The sequence below is a fragment of the Pelodiscus sinensis genome, chromosome 28, assembly GCF_052426305.1.
Source record: "Pelodiscus sinensis isolate ZL-2025 chromosome 28, ASM5242630v1, whole genome shotgun sequence".
Classification (NCBI taxonomy): domain Eukaryota; kingdom Metazoa; phylum Chordata; order Testudines; family Trionychidae; genus Pelodiscus; species Pelodiscus sinensis.
In genome coordinates this window covers 10047640-10066995 of record NC_143079.1, presented here as the reverse complement: position 1 = coordinate 10066995, position 19356 = coordinate 10047640, and the positions used below count along the sequence as shown (strand labels likewise).

The window sequence follows — 19356 nt, the reverse complement described above, 5'->3', positions numbered from 1 at the left end:
CTCTTGACTCAGTTTGAAATCCCTATCTGCATTTTTATTGGCTGACTGCTTCCTGGCTAGATACAGTTAACCATTTAGTCCCCAGACTGCTGGCCATCCCTTATGACATAGATAGATAGATAGATAGATAGATGTCTTGCCTTATGAATTTTTTTACTAATAGCTAGAAGCTTCTACCAGGATGGAGGCCCCCTGAGTACTAGGTACTGTACAAATGTAGAGTGACAGTCCCTACCCTAAAGGGACAGAACAGACAAAGAGTGGTAGACACAGAGAGGGGAAAGTTCTCCACTAGGACTGTAATGGAACCCAGATTTCCTGAAACAGTCCTGTGCCTACCCACTGGGTTATACAGCCTCTTGTGAATATTTTAAGCTTTTTTGAGTAGGGACTTTTTCTCACTATGTGTCTGTGGATCTCTAGCACAATGGAACCCATGTATCTGTGAGTACACTCTGAGGTAAAACAATACAATTCTTTCCATTTTAAGAATTAGAAAAACGTCTATTTCTTTTTCTAGGTGGTGAAAAAAATATATTTTCCAGAGATAATGGGACTGAGGTATTTGCTGTTGAAGTCAAATATGAACATGGCTGAATTGGGGCTTGAATAACATAATATATCCAGGCATTTATATTGATCACCATGGTATCAGAGCAGAACTTTAAAGATTCATCTATCATCAATTTGTCACCAAACACTTATATTGAAACTTGAGAGAGCTTTCAGTCACTTGAATAACAATGTCCCAATTAAAATGAAGAAAAATTCATTCCGGGTTTCTGCCATAACTATGGTAACCTACATACAGTATTTGTTTTCCAAGAGGTATGCCAAAACACTCATTTACTAGACAGGAGCCAGTAATTTACAAATATGCAAAGCTGTATAATTAGTAAATATCACTGTTTCTTTACAATTCAGTTAACAAAGGTCATTAATTTTCCATCCAGGTTTTGTTTATGGGTGTCTGGAAATTGTTCTCAGGGTTTGGATTTTTACTTATGATAACTTCAGAGGATGAGTAGATTTATTTCCTTCTCTGCATAGATCATTAAGGCATTTCCTTTTGTAATCTGTCCTTACATCTCTTTAACTTCTGGAGTAAGGTATCTGATCAGACCCACAAAATTTGGATCTAGATAGATGCTGTTCAGGACAATATCCACTGTATTTGGTCCTTTTTTTTTTTTTTTTTTTTTTTTTTTTTTTTTTTTTTTTTTTTGTAAATTGACCATTTTAAACCCAAAACAACAGGGTTTGTAATAAAGGAGCTACGCAAGAGTTAACTACAGCAGCATACCCTAGTCTAATGAACTTAGAATGTGTAGGATGCCACTGATGTGATTTAAAGCTAATTTGACAAATCAAGTTCAGAGAATCTTCTCTATAAGTCATTTTAAAAAGGAAGCATTCATTTTGTTGCTGTAAGTCTGGTCTGTGCATATTGTGTTCTAAAGGGAGGGCTAATAAGTGAAGGTACATCTACGCTTCATGGCTATTTTGAGATAACAAAATAACTACCCTGCAACTACATAAGCCACCCATTATTTCAAAATATTTTTTGAAATAACATGCACGCTATTTCACCATCCTGGTAAACCTCGTTGCATGAGGGTTAAGGGATAGCTCAAAATAGAGCGTTATTTTGAAATCTGGCACTTTGTAGACACGCCAAATCTCAAAATAAGCTATTTCAAAATAGATTCGAGATAAGAGATGCAATTTGCATAGCGCAAATCTTCTTTCGAGTTTTGGGTGCTTTGTAGATGCACCCTGAGACAATACCGATAGTGAATTTAAGGGTGGGGATCTCTAGCGTTTGAAGTGTCATGTTTACATCTGGGTATCAACTGTGTGGTTGGGGGGGTTGTTTTTTACATTCTGATCAATTCAGCATTTGAACTGTCTCATTTACAGATTCATTCTACCACTGAACCCTTTCAAGTGGAATCTTAGGTCTGTACAGAACCCCGTCAAAGTCAAGCTGGCTAGGCTTTCTGGTTACATTACAGGGGAGAATGAGTTAGCAAAGTCCTGGCCTTTGCATTTGCAATGGCTTCTGTGCACAACTCTGTTTTCTGTTTGTTTCTGTTTTCCAATAACAATAATTCCCCATTTCCTGGACTGGGGTGTGGAATTGCTCAGCAATCTCATGCCCAGGCAGATGTGAAAGCCTGTGGAGACGTTACATTATCAAGATGAGCCGGTTTGAAAAGAGATAATAGAAGTCTACGGAGAGCTTGCTGTGCTGTCAAAACAAGTTTCAGCACTGGCAGGCTCGCTCGCCACTGGGGGAAGGAAGCAAACGAAACATGCACAATAATTCATGGACTGGAGATGGGTGTCAGCTGGGCACTTCAGCTCAGAGAGCCACAGCTCTGAAACGTGCTTCCTCTTTGGGTTGAGCAATGCCCCCAGGTATTGACATTCACCTGTTCGCCCAGGTTCTAAGCAGCGGCCATGACGAACTCATTGAGGGAAGGACTAAAGCGGGGTGGACACCTTTTTTCCTTCATGGCCACAGACCCATAGAAAAAAATCCACAGGCCACACGCAGGGATGCAGGGAGGTGCTGAGGCTTTGGTGGGTCCAGAAATGAGGGGTTCAGGATGTGAGAAGGGGTTCTGGGCAGGGGTTTGGGGTGTGAGAGGGGATGTGAGTTCCAGCTGGTGGTGTGGATTCTGAGCTGGGGCCAAGGATGAGGGATTTGGGGTGCAGGAGGGGGGCTCCAGGCTGGGGCCAAGGGGTGTGTGTGGGGTTGTGCTCAGGGCTGGGGCAGAGGATTGGGGTGCACGTACAGGTGGGGTCAGTGAGAGAGTAAGGTGTGGTCCCGACTTGAAGCAGGGGGGTGAGGGTGCAGGCTTTGGCTGGGTGGCACTTCTAGGGGAATTTACCTCGGGCTCCCTGCCTGCTGTGATTCCACGCTGCACATGGAATCTGCCGTCATGCCTGGCCCCTAGGCAGAGATGCAGCTCTGCATGGTGCATGCCATTCTTTTCCTCAGGCACTACCCCCACCATTCCCATTGGCTGCGATTCTCAGCCAATGGGAGCTGCGGAGCTGGTGCTGGGAATGAGGGTAGCATGCAGAGTTTCCCGGATTGTCCTTGCACCTAGGGACATGCTGGCCACTTCCGGGAGCTGCATATATTGTGGCCAGACTTTTCAGCTCACTTCCCCCAGCAGCAGAGTGAGCCATCACCCACAGCTAGCTCCAGCCCCGGTGGGTAAGGCAAGGCACCAAGGCTAGGTGTTTGTGGCCTGCAGTGCCATGGGCCAAAGGAAATGAAACTGCAGGCTGGATCTGGTCCACAGGTGGTAGAGTTTGCACCCCTTGGCTAAAGGGAGGTGTAGCCTACACATTGCTTCTGTCCAATGAAGAATTGTGCCTCTTTCTGCAGTGCTAACTAAATGCCACAATCTAGCTCTATGTATTGCCTGTCTAATCTGCCTATATAATCTCATCTATTTTTATAATCCCATGCAAAAAGTATAATTAGATGGGGTATAGAGTATGTCCCAGGACTTTAGGATAAAGAGACATTACAGGAATGAATCCCAAACCCTGGCATTATAAACATAGGAGTTCAGGTTAAGTGTAAAAGAAATCTGAACACAGTAAGGTATGGAAAAAGGCACCTTTTAAGGGACATTTTCTTCCCTCATTGCCTATTATTCTCTTATGCTGTAAACCAAGGCAGCAATACCATGCACAGTCTATCATGCCATGGGACCTTTAAAAAGCAATTGCAGTTGGACCAAATAAACTACTAATGAGAATGCTTTGTGCATTCCCTGTCTTCCTTCTTTCACAGTGTGATTACAACCCCTAGTAATGTTGCATGCCAAGTAGTTGTATATGAAAGCTAGTGGTGGTTTGTCACCGCTAATGTTGCAAAGCCATTTAAGAGATACCTAAGAGATCTGAACCTCTCTATAGACTATACAATCAAAAGAAGGAGAGACACAAATCATTAATAATGAAGCTTAATTTAGTCTACATTTCTTCAAAGATTGCCAGTGCACAAGATGACAGTTATTCTTAACTATATGGAAAGTGTGCAGATCTTTCAGGATGAAGACGAGGTTGTCAGAATGCAACATTTCTTCAATGCTCCACTTTATAGTTATGTCGGACACAAACTCATAAACAGATTCATTTGTAAATTTTCAGGAAATTAATTCGATACTGAATAAGTTCTGCTTGCTGGGGATAAAAACTGTTTTTCCTACATAGCAGAGACGTTGAATTCTTGTTGCAAGAGCAAAGCAGAGTTCAACCTTAACGGAGAAGTAAGTTGTGACTGATCCTTCCGCAACAGCCCTATTTGAAATACACATCTCCTGATCCAAAGCCAGCTCAAGTCTGTGGAAGACTCCAGGACATGTCTGAACTAGCAAGAAGATCAACCCTCCAGAGTCAATATTCTAGCATTCAATTTAGTGGGTCTAACGTAGACCTGCAAAGCCAACAATTCCCCACATTTGATTGTGTTGCTGTTAACCCCCACTGTGTGGATGTTGTTATGGCTCTTAAGCTAACTCCAGCTGTGCATTTTTTTAAAATTTTAAAATCTCAGAGAGCTAGAAGGGACCTTGAAAGGTCAAGTCTAGTCCCCTGCCCTCACAGCAGGACCAAGTACCCTCCCTGACTCATTAGCCATAGATCCCTAAATGGCCCCCTCAAGGATTGAGCCCACAACCCTGGGTTTAGTAGACCAATGTTCAAACCACTGAGTTATCTCTCCCCATGAGTCTGCATAGCTGGAGTTGCATGCTTTAAACTGAGCTGACTTGTTTACTATAGCCCAGGCCCCAGAAACTTTGCTATGCTTTGGATCAAGTTTGCAACCCTGGAATGTAAAGAAACAAGAATAACACTGCTATTCCCACTATAGGGCCTAATTCAAAACAACACTGAAGTCAATGGGATTTTTTCCATTGTCTTCAATGGGCTTTAGATCCTGGTGTCTATTTACTAATGTAGAACATGACCAGGCAATTCCCTTTTTAAATAACTCATTAGCTACTTATTTTATCTGATAGCTATTGCTTCTCTTTTACACTTTTTCCAGTGACCCTGCTTTCACATTCATTCTAATTTGTATGTCTACGTTAAGCTGTCAATACAAACAATTGAGAACTCTCAATGGGTTTTGTTGATATTATTATTATTATTATTTATTATTATTTCAGGGGGAAACTGTGTACTCAATCTATATCTACTCTGGGTGTATCTATGCTAGAGAAGAAAAACAATCTGTGTAGAGAAAAACTCCCTGTGAAACATAATTATACTATGTTTTGACATCTGCTTTTATTGTGTTGTGACCAGCAAAGAAAAATGGTGTAAAAAATGGATCTTTTTGTCAAGAGGCAAATGCTCTGTTTTCCCTGTCATCCTTTCCAGGCTGTGCAGAGCAATAGAGCTCAATCAATAACTTAAACAACACTGGTGCAGAATATGTACAGTTCTGGGTGGAAATGTCACAGCGGCAGGATGATGAATGATCCTCGGGGATCGGTGATGTCTAGTTATTAGAGCCGGGGATGGGAGTTGGGAGACTTGGATTTGGATCCAGATTACTGCTCATTTCTTGTGTGACCTTGGGAAATCCGTGTGCAAAATGATAGTAATACTCCTTTTTGACAGCCTTTGATTAAAGGTGCTGTTGAGGTGATCCCCTCGCCCCCGCATCCCACCAAATTAATAAGTGGACCTTTAGCACAGACTATAGGTTCTGGTAATGGAGTAACTCCTTAGCTGGTAACATTAGTAGGCTGTTACCCTCTGGTGGAGGATAGTAGAATGTAATCTTTTTTTCTAGTGGGTACATGCAAAAATGTACTGATTCAACTATTAATTAATAGTTATGTTAAGGAACTGATTTGAAAACCCACTTGCAGTTTGTGTTAAACTCCAATTATTCAGGTGTAGCTAAGATAAGCTTCTGAAGTTTTGGATGCTTATCCAAAACCTGTCTCCACTTTATGAACCCCCTGAATCTCCAGAAGGGCTACAAATGGGGTCTCATGTGAAGTGTCTGGCATATCCATTTCAGTTTCCAGCTATCGAGATACCCCTGATCACACTCTTCCCATAACATTTATGTTCTTCGGCCTCTCCTTCTTGCTGGACATGGGGACTAAAAAGGAGGCTGTCTCTTGATATTACAGAACCATAAGCAAGGTGCCTTGCTCAAGGGAAGTTTTATGTCCAAACCAGTTTGCCCATCTGATGTTAGCCCATGTATTCAGAATTTCAGCTGGAAGAATGTTCATATTAATCAACTATGTCCTGTCTACCAAGAATATTTACACATTTACTGACTAATCATCGAAAGGAGCACAGCCACCTGGACAAAATATTAGGGATTTAGAATCCTAACCTAAATGTGAATGTTATTGAATAATCTGAGATGAATTCCTGTTTCCCAAGTACCCAGGAGCTTTGGAAAGTTGAAAATCCAGAACTGGGTCTGAACTTGGTGGCTTGAGCCCATCTCTTGTTCATGGTAGTATTGGTTCATGCTACAGGAGATAGATGGGTTTCCAAAACTGCATGTGTTGCTGATTTGATCCCATTACTCACTCCTTATGGTATGAGCATTAGCTGTGAGTGGTGTCTGTTAAATGTGTATGTACTGAACACGTAGATGTCCTTTTCAAAGTCGCTGGATTTTTGTTTTTCCCCCTTGTTAGAATGATCACAGACAGTGTATCCATTTTAGTTACAACAATGAGGGTCAGAACTTGTAACAGAATTTTAAGGTGCTCTAGCCAATACCTTGTGCAGTGGGAAGTTTTTGGATGAAAGGCATCAATAGAGGGGTTTGGAACAGCAATCTGACTTACTAAATAATATTGACAGTGCAAGATGGCAAATAAAATCCATTGCTAAAAGGTACTCAAGTGTTGCTTAGCATGGATTTTGAGCATGTCTAACCAATGATCTCTGACTGAACATAGTATCTCTTTTTGTTTGTGTAGTGAAATAGAGAGTCCCTGCAAACAGAATTGTCATTGATTTATTTAATCTAAGGGTACGTCTAGACTACAGGCTTTTGTCGACAGAAGTTTTGTCGACAGATACTGTTGACAAAGCTTCTGTCGACAAAGAGCGTCTAGACTACATTCAGTTCTGTCGACAAAGCAAAGTGCTTTGTCGACATGGTAGTGTAGACGCAAAGGACAATTTATATGCAATAACACCTTCTGTCGACAGAACTCTGTTGACAGAAGGCATTATGCCTCGTAAAATGAGGTTTACCAGCGTCGACAAAACTGCTGAGTTCTGTCGACGTTATGTCGACAGAACTCAGCGGTAGTGTAGATGCAGGTTTAGTTTTGTCGACAAAAGTCCACTTTTGTCGACAAAACTCTGTAGTCTAGACACACCCTAAGATTCCGAAGCAGGAAAGAATCACCGTGATCATCTAGCCCTTCATTTAAAGAGGCCCAGTGCTACGGCTCTGACTCAGTTAGTCTCGTTAGTTTCAAAGGGGGACTCTGAGTAGACGACGATCAGAGGGGTAGCCATATTAGTCGGGATCTGCAAAAGCGACAAGGAATCCTGTGGCACCTTATAGACTAACAGATGTATTAGAGCATAAGCGTTTGTGGGCAAAGACCCATGCATCTGATAAAGTGGGTCTTTGCCCACGAAAGCTTATGCTCCAATAAATCTGTTAGTTTACAAGGTGCCACAGGACTCCTTGTCAGTTCTGAGTAGATGCAGACTGTAAAACCAGATATGTCTATTTATTTATCCTGCTCAGGCCAGCAGAGCTAATGGAGCACTAATCTGCTGCAGGCATGTGCCAATGGATATTCATTGGGGCAGTATTTTCTTTTGGGAGAACAATGCTGGTTTCAATGCTGTAGCATTTGGCAAACATGTCGTCATTTGTTTGGCCCATTCCTAGTCATGAGCCAAGGTGCTGTTCAGAAGACTCCGTGACCTCGCTTATCTTTTCAAGCCTTCAGGTGTTGAAAATCAATGCAACACAAGTCGCGTATCAGAGTGGGTGGAGCAGAGATGACCTTTTGTCACCTGATAGGCTCCCAGCCCAAAGAGGGGATGTTCTGGGTGCCAACTCAGCAGCTGGACATCAGCTTCAGGGCTGCCGTAATGCGTGCTGGCAGAGAGCTGGCTCCCAAGGAGCTGGGGGCCCCCACCCAAGAACGCCAGTGCCCATCATGCTTCAGCTCCCTCCAAGCCCCAGCTTTGCTCAGCACGTCCGCTGGGTGTGTCAGGGTGAGATGGGTGATGCCAGGCTGTCGCGCGCTGGATTTAGGTCTGTGCCTCGGAACCCAGATCCTGCTGTTGTGATTCTTACACGAGACTCTAAGAGCTAATTTTACCGAAAAAATAAGTTTTCAGCCCCCATGGTTGTGAAGAAAAGACTGAAAATGAGCCCTGAGCATAACTGAATGGGACATTTTTTCAAGTCTGCAGCCTGACGTTATGGCTCTAAGAGGCACAGACCAGTCCCTGCATCTGGTGGTTATTGGCCACTAGCTATCACACCTGTCCCGGCATCGGGTGGCTATCCGCCACTAATAATCACACTTGTCTAAGCATCTGGTGGTTATTGGCCACTAGCTATAGCACCTGTCCCGGCATCGGGTGCCTATCGGCCACTAGCTATCACACCTATCTGTGCATCGGGTGGCTATCGGCCACTAGCTATCGTACCTATCCCTGCATAGGGTGGTTATCGGCCACCGGAAGAACCGGCCTATGACAGAAGAGAGTATCAGCCCTAGGCCAGCCTCTTAACCCAAGCAAATACTGGGTGCACGCTCTTGTGGGAAGGCCCTGCTTTGACCCCTGCCTCTCCCAGAATAGATGACACCCCTAGGACTGAAGGGGGGGCCAGAAGGCAGTACTTTACCATTACCATGGGGGGGTGGGGAGGGGGAGGATGGCCCTTTGCCCCCCTCCCCCCGGGATGGGTGAGAGTTTGCTCTAGGGGTGGAGCCAAAAGGGGCCTGTGTTGTTTTGTGCTTAGAGCCCCAGAGTGTTTCTTCTGTGGCCCCGGGTGAGGAGAGGGGAATCCTCAGCTACTGCTTCAAGCATTTGAACCCCTCCCTTGTCCAGCTGGAGGAGTGCAGGTGGGGCTTATGCTAATGCTGGTATAGCAAACGAGCTGGGGATGGTAGTAGACATGGTGGTAATCCAGGGGCTCCTACCAGGCATACTCGCCCTATTATGCTGCTCAAGTTGGCATAGGAAATCGTTAGCACCTTTGAAACGGGGAGAATGGTTTGTGCATCAGAGCTGCAGGCCTGTCCGCCAGGAGATATTTCACTTGCCATATTTTTAACTGTAACAACAGGATGTCGGGAATGTTTGTCATAAATTCTTTGAGGGAGCGAAGGAAGAGAGATTAATTATGGTACAAGTGGCATAGCATTACCTGCCGCATGCCGAGGTTACAGTGAGGGTGGGGGCAGAGGCAGACTGGTTGAAATGCAAAGGTGGAGGCCAATGCTTCATCTAAGCCATTGCTCATTCTTATTGTAGCACTTACAATAGAGAGACAAGGTAATTCACTGATCTGAAGCTTTCTGAGATGTTTAGGACTGGTGGGGCAAATTAAAGAGGGACAAGCTGCCTTTTGCTTTGGATTTTCTTGCTTGCAGAAGGTTGTGTGGCTCCTTTCTTCAGCAAGATGCCTTGGAATCTATTTTTGAATGCCAATATTCGTACAGCCTCTTGCACAATAAGGTTCTGGCCCAGGTCTGGGGTTCCTCTTTGCTGCTACAGTATAAATAATCAATAGTCAGAGATCCATTTTTAAAGCTAATTTCTGCTTAATGCAAAATTATATCAAACCAACCCTGGAGTTTTGCAAAGAAAAGAAGAAAGCAGAGCTGTCAAGGTGAGGGAGCTTAATGGGTTACTTGGCAGCTGTAACAAGGAGGCTTGCCTTCTTACGGGCTGGGTACCCTGAGGCAGCCAATGCTGATTGCTAAAGTGGCACACCTGGGCTGGAACTCTAGCTGCAGTGAAGGGGTAAGCTCAGAAAATAAGAAGGCTCCTAGAAGGAAGATCCTAATATGGAGGGGACTGAAAGCAGAGCCAGAACCTTGAGATTTCAGACAGGTAGGATCTGGGGTCTGTCCTGTCTTTTGCAAGCCACTCCAAGGAAGAAAGGGTTGGAAGAAAGATAAATTGAAGACTTATGGGAGGGAGCATCCTTGAGAAGAAAAACCTGGGATGTGGAGTTTTGCTGCTGAAACTGAGGCTTTGTCTACACTCCCAGTTGAATGACAAAACTTTTATCACTCACAGGTGCTTAAAGACCTGCCTCCCCACTCCCCCCACCCCAAAAGACAAACCTGGGTAATGTAGACAAAGCCTGGGTGTGCCCCTGCAAGAGGGTGAACCCCAATTGGGTTTGAGGACTTACCATTTCCTTTTGGAGCATTTGTTTATGCAAATACATTCAGACAAGCCTGCCAGCAGGGCACCACAGGGGGCAACTACACTGGAGCCCAATAATTCAAAGGGGCTACTACTGTAGCGGGGACTCGAACTCTGGGTGATTTAAATCCCTGCTGTAGCCCTTTGTGGTTCACTGCAGAGCCCCAGGTGTTGCATTCAGGCTGGCGTGGAGTGGGGAGAGCTCCTGATGGCACATAGGGCCAGCTGTCCCAGCTCCGCCCCTTCTGCCCAAGGCTCCGCCCCTTCTGCGAGCACAGTGCCAACCACCTCCCACACACGTGCCTGGCCCAGGGGTCCTGGTGAGTTTGTCAGCTCTCCTTATCTCCAGTTCCCAGCAAGGGGTGATGAATGGCAAAGAAAGGCCTATGAGGAGTTTAAGAAGCTGTTTGAGGGAGAAATTGTCAGCAGGGTCCTGCAGAGGCACCCCTGACCTTGAGGGGAGGCAGCTGACCCTACTACAGCAACTTAATAGTCTGGTGACTCATTATGTATTATTACTATATACAGGGTGTAAATTAGGGACTGTTTTTAGGGCCCTTTTGGGGGAAAAAAAAGATCAAAGTGGTGATTTTTAATCCCCCATCTGTGGGGAATGAAGCCATTTAAGCAATTTGCAAAAGGCATAATGCTAATGGATGAAATTCACCTCTGTGTGCAAGACCAGTGTGATGCCTAAGCCCCACTTAAACCATGAAAACTTTGCCCCTGTGGAAAAAGGGGAAGAATTTCTAGCCTCAGAGTGGACTTTCCATTGTCTGGTTTTAGGTGGCAGCAGCTGGTGCTATTTTGATTTATTTTCTACTAATGGATTTACCCGGCGTTGCTCAGCTTCTTAACTCAATTAAGGTTTGGGTTTTTTTTTTTTAAATGAAAGGAAAATGTATATGCTTTATTAAAATTATTGTATTATTAAAAAATAGTGTTTTTATGAAGTTAATTTTTTATTTCAGATTTCTTTTAAAAAGGGATTGTTACAATCTTGTTTAATTTTTTTAGTGTTTTTTAAATAGGAATTCCAACAAGTGTTTTCTTCATCCCTGTAACTCTTATCATTCACTGTTTTAACCAAAAAGGTTTACAAACAATGTGGTTTCCAATAACATTGTCTTATAGTTTTCAAACCTTAAGCATTGATGTAGCAGGGTCAAAACAGAACACTACTCCACATTTCTCTGTTTTATCTCTTTTCCTTAAGGTTTATTGAGAAGCAATCCTACTTTAGCTTTATCCTATCTTTCTTGCTCATCTTGGTTCAGTCTCTTTCAACATTTTCTCAGGGTGTATCTAGACAGTGGCACTATTTCGGGATACTTCCAATATCCCAAAATAGCGTTGTCTGCGTCTTGACAGCAGACCCGTTATTCAAAATAGCTTTCAAAATAATGGTCCTGCTATTACAGCATCCCTGTAAACCTCATTCTACGAGGATTAAGGGACATTTTGGAATAGCGCTCTAATTTGAAATTAGCTCGAAATAAACTACACAATTCGTGTAGCTGAAATGGTGTCGCTTATTTCGAGATAAGGGTGCAGTGTAGACACACCCTCGGTTATGTTAATTTTAATGACTGTACTTTATTTAGTGATTCTGTCTCTTTTCTGGTTGGTTTTATGAGAAGCAACTCCATTCCAGGCACATCCCATTTTCCTGGCAAAATCAAACTCTTACATTGCTTTAAGTCTAAGTAATGAGAAGAGGAGGCTATACACTGAATTTGGTGGTCCCAGCTCTTACCATTTACAAGGAGGTATTGATCAAACTCTCAAAAATACATGTAAGTTGAACCTCCCTATTCCAGCACTCTCTGGTCCAGCGACATCCATGGTCTGGCATGATATTAATTAGCTGGATGTCCACTTATTATGGGTTTGGCCAAGTTTTCTGTGGTTCCATAAAATGTGTTTACAGCCACCAGTCCTCACTCTCAATGTTCTGGGCTGTTATTTAGCTCTAATTTACCCCTAAATGTCTTCTAAGAGCCCAGTAAGCAGTGAGAGTGTTGGTCAATATTGTGTAGCAGCATGACTACCCAAGGGTTGGCAAATTCTCTGGTTCGGTACCAGTCTTATCCCAAGGGTGCTGGACTAGAAAGGTTCAACCTGTGGTAAATTTGGTCACCTGAAAATTGCCCAAGGTGATTTACAGAACCCTGTGGGCGTGCTAGGTAAAATTTTCAAAGATAAATATCTTTGACAAATCTGGCACAAAGTCAGGTGTCTAAAACTGCAGTTGCCTTTTTAAACTGACTAGATTTCACATTCACTGAGCCAGATTTTTCAAGAGAGCTCAAGGCCAGATTCTGCTAAGTACTCAGCTAACAGCCATCCCAGTTGTGATGATAACGGCTGCATTCTCTGTAGAACTCCGTTTCAAAAGTGCTTAGCACTCTTGAAAATGCCCCTGTCTCTCTAGTGTGCTAACTAAAGATGCTATGTTACAGATTCAAGTGTGAGCCAATGCTGTAAAAGCCTGAAATGTGTTGCTTCTCTCGGATGATCTTATATCTTTGATATTCACATTAACATAGCTGGAACATTGCTAAGTATTTAAATTCCTTTCTCTTACTGATAGACATTTACATAATCTTATGAAACCTCTTTATTTTGTATGCATGAGTAAATGACTGTGGTTAGCAACAATCATCACAGAAAGCATAGCTTAAAATAAAGCATGGGGAGAAAAGGATGAGAAATAGAATATCTTGAAGAGGTTGTATATACAGTATTTCCCTGCACTTTCAGCTATATTTTCAACAATAGGCTCTCCTTTTTGGGGGTCCAACTAAGACAAAAACGGTACTGGGTCCTGCTGTGAGGGCAGGGGACTGGATGTGATGACCTCTCGAGGTCCCTTCCAGTTCTAGTGTTCTATGATTCTATGATTTTTTTTTCAGAGGTGCACAGGATAAGAAGCTCTCCTTGATTTCAGATATAGAACAGGGTGCTCCTATTCTCTAAAAATCTGCCTCTGTTTCTTCAGTGACTGAAATACACAGAATAGGGATCAGACATTTATATTGTGTGTTGGGGTGAAACCCTCATATGAATGGAAGTAAGGGACACAGCTGATTGGCTATCCAAACTGTCAATTACCCAGAAAGACACAGGAGGACTTTCCTTTCCTTGCAACGGGTTTTGAGTATGGAAACTTTCTCTAAAATTGTCAGCTCTTTCCCTACAGGTTGGACATCGTAGCTGAATTGGTGAGGAAAGGTCACCCAGAGCTGTCTGTTAGCTGAGAACTTTGGATGGTTCAATAGACTGATGCCGTGTTATAGAAAAATATCCCTTGGTGGTGGTTGGTTTGTGTTTGTTTTTGTTTTGTTTGGATAATCCTTCTGTTGCACATGTGGACACTGAGGCTATCCAGTGTTACATTAGAACAGACTGATGGGAAAAGATAGGCTGAGCTATAAAGCTCCATGATATAGTCCAGCCTCCTGAATTAGAGAAACAATGAGTGTGGGGTAAGGTAAAGAACCCAGTAACCAGGGAGGTAGAGACCTACTGCTCATCGGGGCTTGGATCCTGCTTCAGTTGTTCAGCTGCATTAGGAAAAGGCACTATTTGGTATTGGTGTTAAGAAGGAACTGAAAAGATGGGGCCGAAACAGGCTAGACTTGAGGGCTTCTCAGACCTTCCTTGGAAGCAGCTGAGAGAGGCCTTTGTCTCACACTGTATATGGAACTAGGTCACCCTCCGTGCTGATGAAGTAATGCATTTCCTATGTGCCAACCTCAGAATACCTCTGGATGCTGGTGGCCTTGGCCTGTCTTTCAGTTCCTATTGAATCCAAGGCAGTCAGGCTGCAGGGTCTGTAGTGAAGATAGAACCATCCAGAATGCTGCTACTTCTCCTCAGAAATAAGTAGGTCAAAATACGAACGTAACATTTTTTTCTTCCTAATTTTGAAACACTTAATGAGAAGAATGAATGGAATCCATAAATAAGGGGACAGTGTATCCATAGCAAATGGCCGGGTTTACCTTGGCAGCCCGTTAAAGGAGTCTGGCATATTCTGAATCAGTCCAGGGGAGTGTGGGTGCCAAATTGGTTGGCTTCAACAGAGCCTTGTGAATTAGAGGAACAGATGAGCACTGAGTAAGGCAAAGAACCCAGCCGCTTGGGCCTCAGAGCCCACTGCTTATTGCGGGCTTGCATCCTGCTTCAGGGTTTCAGCAGTTTTAGGAAAAGGTGAATGTTCAGTCTTGCAATGTACTGCGCCCTTTCTGATACTAATTTTTTGCAACTTTAAGCCTGTGAATGGTTTTTTTTTTTTCAGTTGGAGACCACCCCACCACAACCAATTGGAGGCTCCTCAGTTAAGCGTGCACTTCAGTGCTTTGCAGTATCAGTGTTCAGAGCATCTTGCAGGATCCATCCCTGACAGAGAATGAGTCTATGGCACTATAACTAATTCCATTCTGCTGCAGGGGCCTTTAATGCTATTTAAATTAGCCTAGCTCTCCTTGTTACACTAGTTGTAACTGGGAGCAGCGCTGGGAATTATTTTGGGGCTCTGATGGAGAGCAGCCAAATTTCTAGTTGCAGAACACTGAAAAACCTTGCACCATCCCCTGCCACACTCCTTCGCAGAGGCCCCAGCCCTGCTCACTTTCCCTCATCCTCCCTCGCTCGCTCATTTTCACCAGGCAGGCAGTTGGGGTGAAAGAGGCAATGAGAGCTCTGACTGGGGGTGCAGGAGAGGGCTCCGGACTGGGGCAGAGGGTAGAAGGAATGGACTCTGGCTGTGGCTTACCTCAGTCAGTTCCTGGGAACCAGATGGCATTTCCCTCTGACTCCTAGGCTGAGGTATGACCATGTGGCTCTGCACACTGCCCACACCTGCAGGCATAGCTCTCTTAGCTCCCATTGGATGCAGTTCCAGGCCAATAGGAGCTGCTGAGCTGGTACTGGGAGTAGGAGTAGGAGCAGTGCATAAAGCACCTATGACCACCTGTCCAGCAAAAAGCCATAGAGAGATGCCAGCAGCTTCCCAGGAGCCACAGAGAGCCAGCTAGAGAGCCTGCCTGTGCCACCAACTGGATTTGTAATGGCTTGGTCAGCACTGTGGGTTGGAGCCTCCAGGTTCCCTTTTCGACCAGGTGTTGTTCCAGTCGAATACTGGACACTTGTCAACCATAATGTATCTACCCTCTAAGTTAGCATATAATTTTCACTAACTTGGCAGTCACTGGCTTCAGTGCACTGTTTGTGATCTATTGCCTGACTGTTAGGAATAAAAGCCTACTTGAGGTTCTCAATGGGGGTGGAATCTCATGCTCTTGAAACTGAAGGTCATGGAGATTTCCCATAATGCTGCTTGAGTGTGATTCAGCAAGTGATGACTCAGTCTTCTGCATGGTAGATTTTTATTACAGCAGGCCTGACGTAATGAACCTTGGAGTAATGGAGGAAGGTGCTTTTGACACGACAGGATTTTGTACTCCTGAAAGAAGTATTTGTTGTAAAGTGTAAAGAGCTCGTTCTTTTTGCTAGCAGTTTTATATTGTGAATGCCAGCCCACCTGTTCCAATGAATTAAATTAATGTGCACACGCCACTCAAATACTTTACAGTAAAGTAATTTTCATTGCCAACACTATGCTGGTTTTCAGTTATGCAGGCACAGTCCTGCAAATCATTCAAGACTGATATACTACATTAGATAGACTGCCCTCAAATTAACTTGGGGTAATATTTTTGTTATTACAAAACAGCCAGTCTGTGGATGCTGTAAACAAATGTCTTGCCAATTTTCTTTCTGTTTAAAAGAATTGCAAGATCTGAGCTCAGATCTGAGGGAGAACAAACACCTGCCATTAAATTAATAAGATTTACCCAGAACATACCAACTAGCTTGAAGAAATTAACTAAAGGAAATAGGCAAAGACAGTGGATTTTTCCATGCTCCTTATGGATATGCATTGAATGAGCTGCAGGAAAATATTAATTAGCTTAGGCCTGATCATTGGGTCTTTTGCAATGTTTTGCATATCATATTGTAGTATATGCCTAGTTTTCTCATCAGCTTCAATCCATCATTTACACAGGTTCAGGAGAGCTTTCTAAAATCAATAGTGATTTATTGTAAGCCATGCCCTGTTTCATTATATTCTATTCATTTCCTCATGTCTGTGTATTTGTTGTTTTACTATCATAAATATGCATACAGAGGTTCTGGCACTGGGGTCAAAACACATGTCAATGCATTTTGGATCAGGCCCTTGTATAAGCACTGCCACTTGGGTTTATTATTAATCAGAATAACAGGCAGGGGTAGCTGCCATAATCTGTGTCTGTAAAAACAAGGAGGAGTCCCAGGGCACCTTAGGCCTGGTCTACGCTGGAGTGGAAGGTCGACCTAAGATACTCAACTTCAGCAATGTTAATTGCATAACTGGAGTCAACATATCTTAAATCACTGTCCTCAGAGTGTGGCCTACGGTAGGAAATGCTCCTATCGGCTTCCCTTACTCCTTGTAAGGAGCAGGAATACAGACACTGACGAGGGTGCCCTTTGAGTTCGATTTAGCGGGTCTTTACTTTACAAATCGAATGCCAGAAGGTCGACTGTGGCAGCATCAATCTTCCCTATAGTGTGGATGTGCCCTTAAATATTAACAGATGTATTTGGGCATTAGCTTTCATGAGGAAAAAGTGTCCCATGAAACCACTTTGTCCGATGCATCTGATTAAGTGTGTGTGGGGGGGGTTCCTATAAAAGCTTATGCCCCAATAAATCTGTTTTTAAGGCTCCCCTGGACTCCTCATTGTAGTTTCAGCAAAGTTAAGTTTGGGGTGTTTTTTTTGCATTTCTTCATCAAGTGCAACCATTGGGGACAGAATCAGGGCCATTACCATTTCAGACACAGCCTCCCCCTTTTACTTTTTCGTCTAAAGGGAGGCTCATGCCAGCCTGCATGCTTCCAGCAGCCCGACCATTCCCAATTATCTTTATTGGACATAAATAATGCAGAGATCCATTTACAATGAGGCACTTTTTCCTGTAAGGAAGATTGGCTGCAAGCGCTAAAGATTAGAGAGCAGTCCAAAAGAGTGAGATGGTTTACAAGCCTCACATGGCCCTCTTTCATTAACCACACTCATTTACAGTCAGGCGTTTTATGTGTTTCTTCTCAGTGATAATACTGGAAATGATGGAGTAAAATAGAGTCCTGTGTTTAATCAAGAGAGCCGCTCGTTCCAACTCTCATGAAAAGATTTAATGCGAAGAAAGATGGCTGGGGAAAGATTTAGCTTTCTCCCCATAAAAACCAATGAGAACTGCAGGTTGTGAATACTGAACAGGTGCGTCCATGATGGGTCAGAAAAGCGTGCACTAATCAGGGTTGTGCTGATGGGGGCTGCTCTGTATGGGTGGGAGTGGATGCCAAGTGTGATGTCCGTCCATTACGCAAGCATTAACTTGATTTTATGTGTAGCATCTTCTAAGTGGGTCTCTTCCTTTCCCATGCTCTGTCACTGAACTGGGCATGCTCATGTTGGTGGTTGTTGCTGACTACACTGGAGGAACACCTGAGCTGATTGTCTTCTGCGCTCAAGTCTTCTATTTTCCCACATTTTATAGGGTCAAGTTCTGATTCAAGGATCTGTCCTTGGTGCCCTGCTCTAGGTGCCCAAGGACAACATAAAGTTTTCCTAATTGGACACTGCCATGCTGTTCCCTTGCACACACAGCAGGCAGTATTGGTTACTCCTTTTACCCAGTTCTGCCTTCCTTTGGGCATCAGGCCATGCTCCTGAACAGCTGTGTTCCGGCAACTCCTAATCAGTGCAATAATAACTCCATGACAATCATCCTGCCAGGCAGAAGATATGTACAGTACTTTACACGTGTGAAAATGTCTGCTCGGGGTCTGCACAGAATTAGGCCTCCCCTAACATATTCCTCCTCTCTTCGGAGATAGGAATGGGGTGGCTAGCTCCATGTTCCAGATAAGGAGATGAAAGCAGAGGAGTTAAATGACTTGTCCAGGGCCACCTATTTGAATTCATTAGTAGAGCCCGGATTAGAACTCTGGAGTTCTTGGCTCCCAGTCCTCTGTTCAGACCACACCTCCCTCAAATCCTGAAGTGGATAAAATCCTTCAATGGGATCAAGTCGCAACATCAGCCGTGACACTTTCCTACCTTTCTGCATAATAACGAATATTGTTGGCCATAGGGACCAGCTTCCTCTTCCGCTACTCAAGCTCCACCCTGCTGCATCCCCATTGCACCTCTTCCACCAACCCCAGCCCCTCCTCTTCCCTGCCGCCTCCCCCAAGCATTCCCCATCTCTGTTCTTGCCCCTCCCACCTGGAGATTCCTGAATGTGGTGAATCAGCTGTTCTCGGTGTTCTAGATGTACTGGGAAGGAGGGAAGAAGTTGATCAGTGGGACCACTAGTGGGTGAGGTACCGGGGAGAGGAGGGAGAACATGACCTCTGTTCAGTGCTGAACATCCATTAATGTTTCCCTGTGGGTGCTCCAGCCCCAAAGCACCGATGGAGTTGACACCGAGGCTGTGGTCAGAAAACTCTCCAGCTCTCTAAAGAGCTAGCTATGGCATTGGAGCTCCTAATTCCGTAGGCTCACGATACTTTGTGCTGAAGACAGATTTGCTTGTGGGTTTGGGTTATTTTTTTCTGAATTCCATAGGCAATTAACAACAGTGCTCCAAGAGCAGGGAAGACCATGGTTAATGCTAGTCAGATTTGATTATTTGTTACATTTTTATCTTATGGCTGCAAGACGCCGCAAGGTGGTGTTTATTTTGTCTTGTGTTTTCACATAATGCAGCACTCTTCTAATACTGTTTGTGTTAGTGACAGTCATGCCTTTCTGAATATTAGGCAACCCTTCTTGAATGCATATTGCAGCTATTAATGTAGAACCA

The 19356-nt window shown here is 43.9% G+C and overlaps 1 protein-coding gene across 2 annotated transcripts in view; it reads left to right on the top strand.

Moving 5' to 3' along the window:
- Positions 1-19356, top strand: part of LRRTM4 (leucine rich repeat transmembrane neuronal 4) — a 488761-nt gene that overhangs the window by 295504 nt on the left and 173901 nt on the right. Inside the window, exon 1 of one of the 2 annotated variants that reach the window (XR_012897958.2) lies at positions 9987-10113. The exons of the other annotated variant lie outside the window; for it this stretch is intronic. The gene's annotated coding sequence lies outside the window, so the exon portion shown is untranslated. Of the gene's footprint in view, positions 1-9986; positions 10114-19356 lie in introns of those variants that run through there. 2 annotated transcript variants of the gene reach the window in all.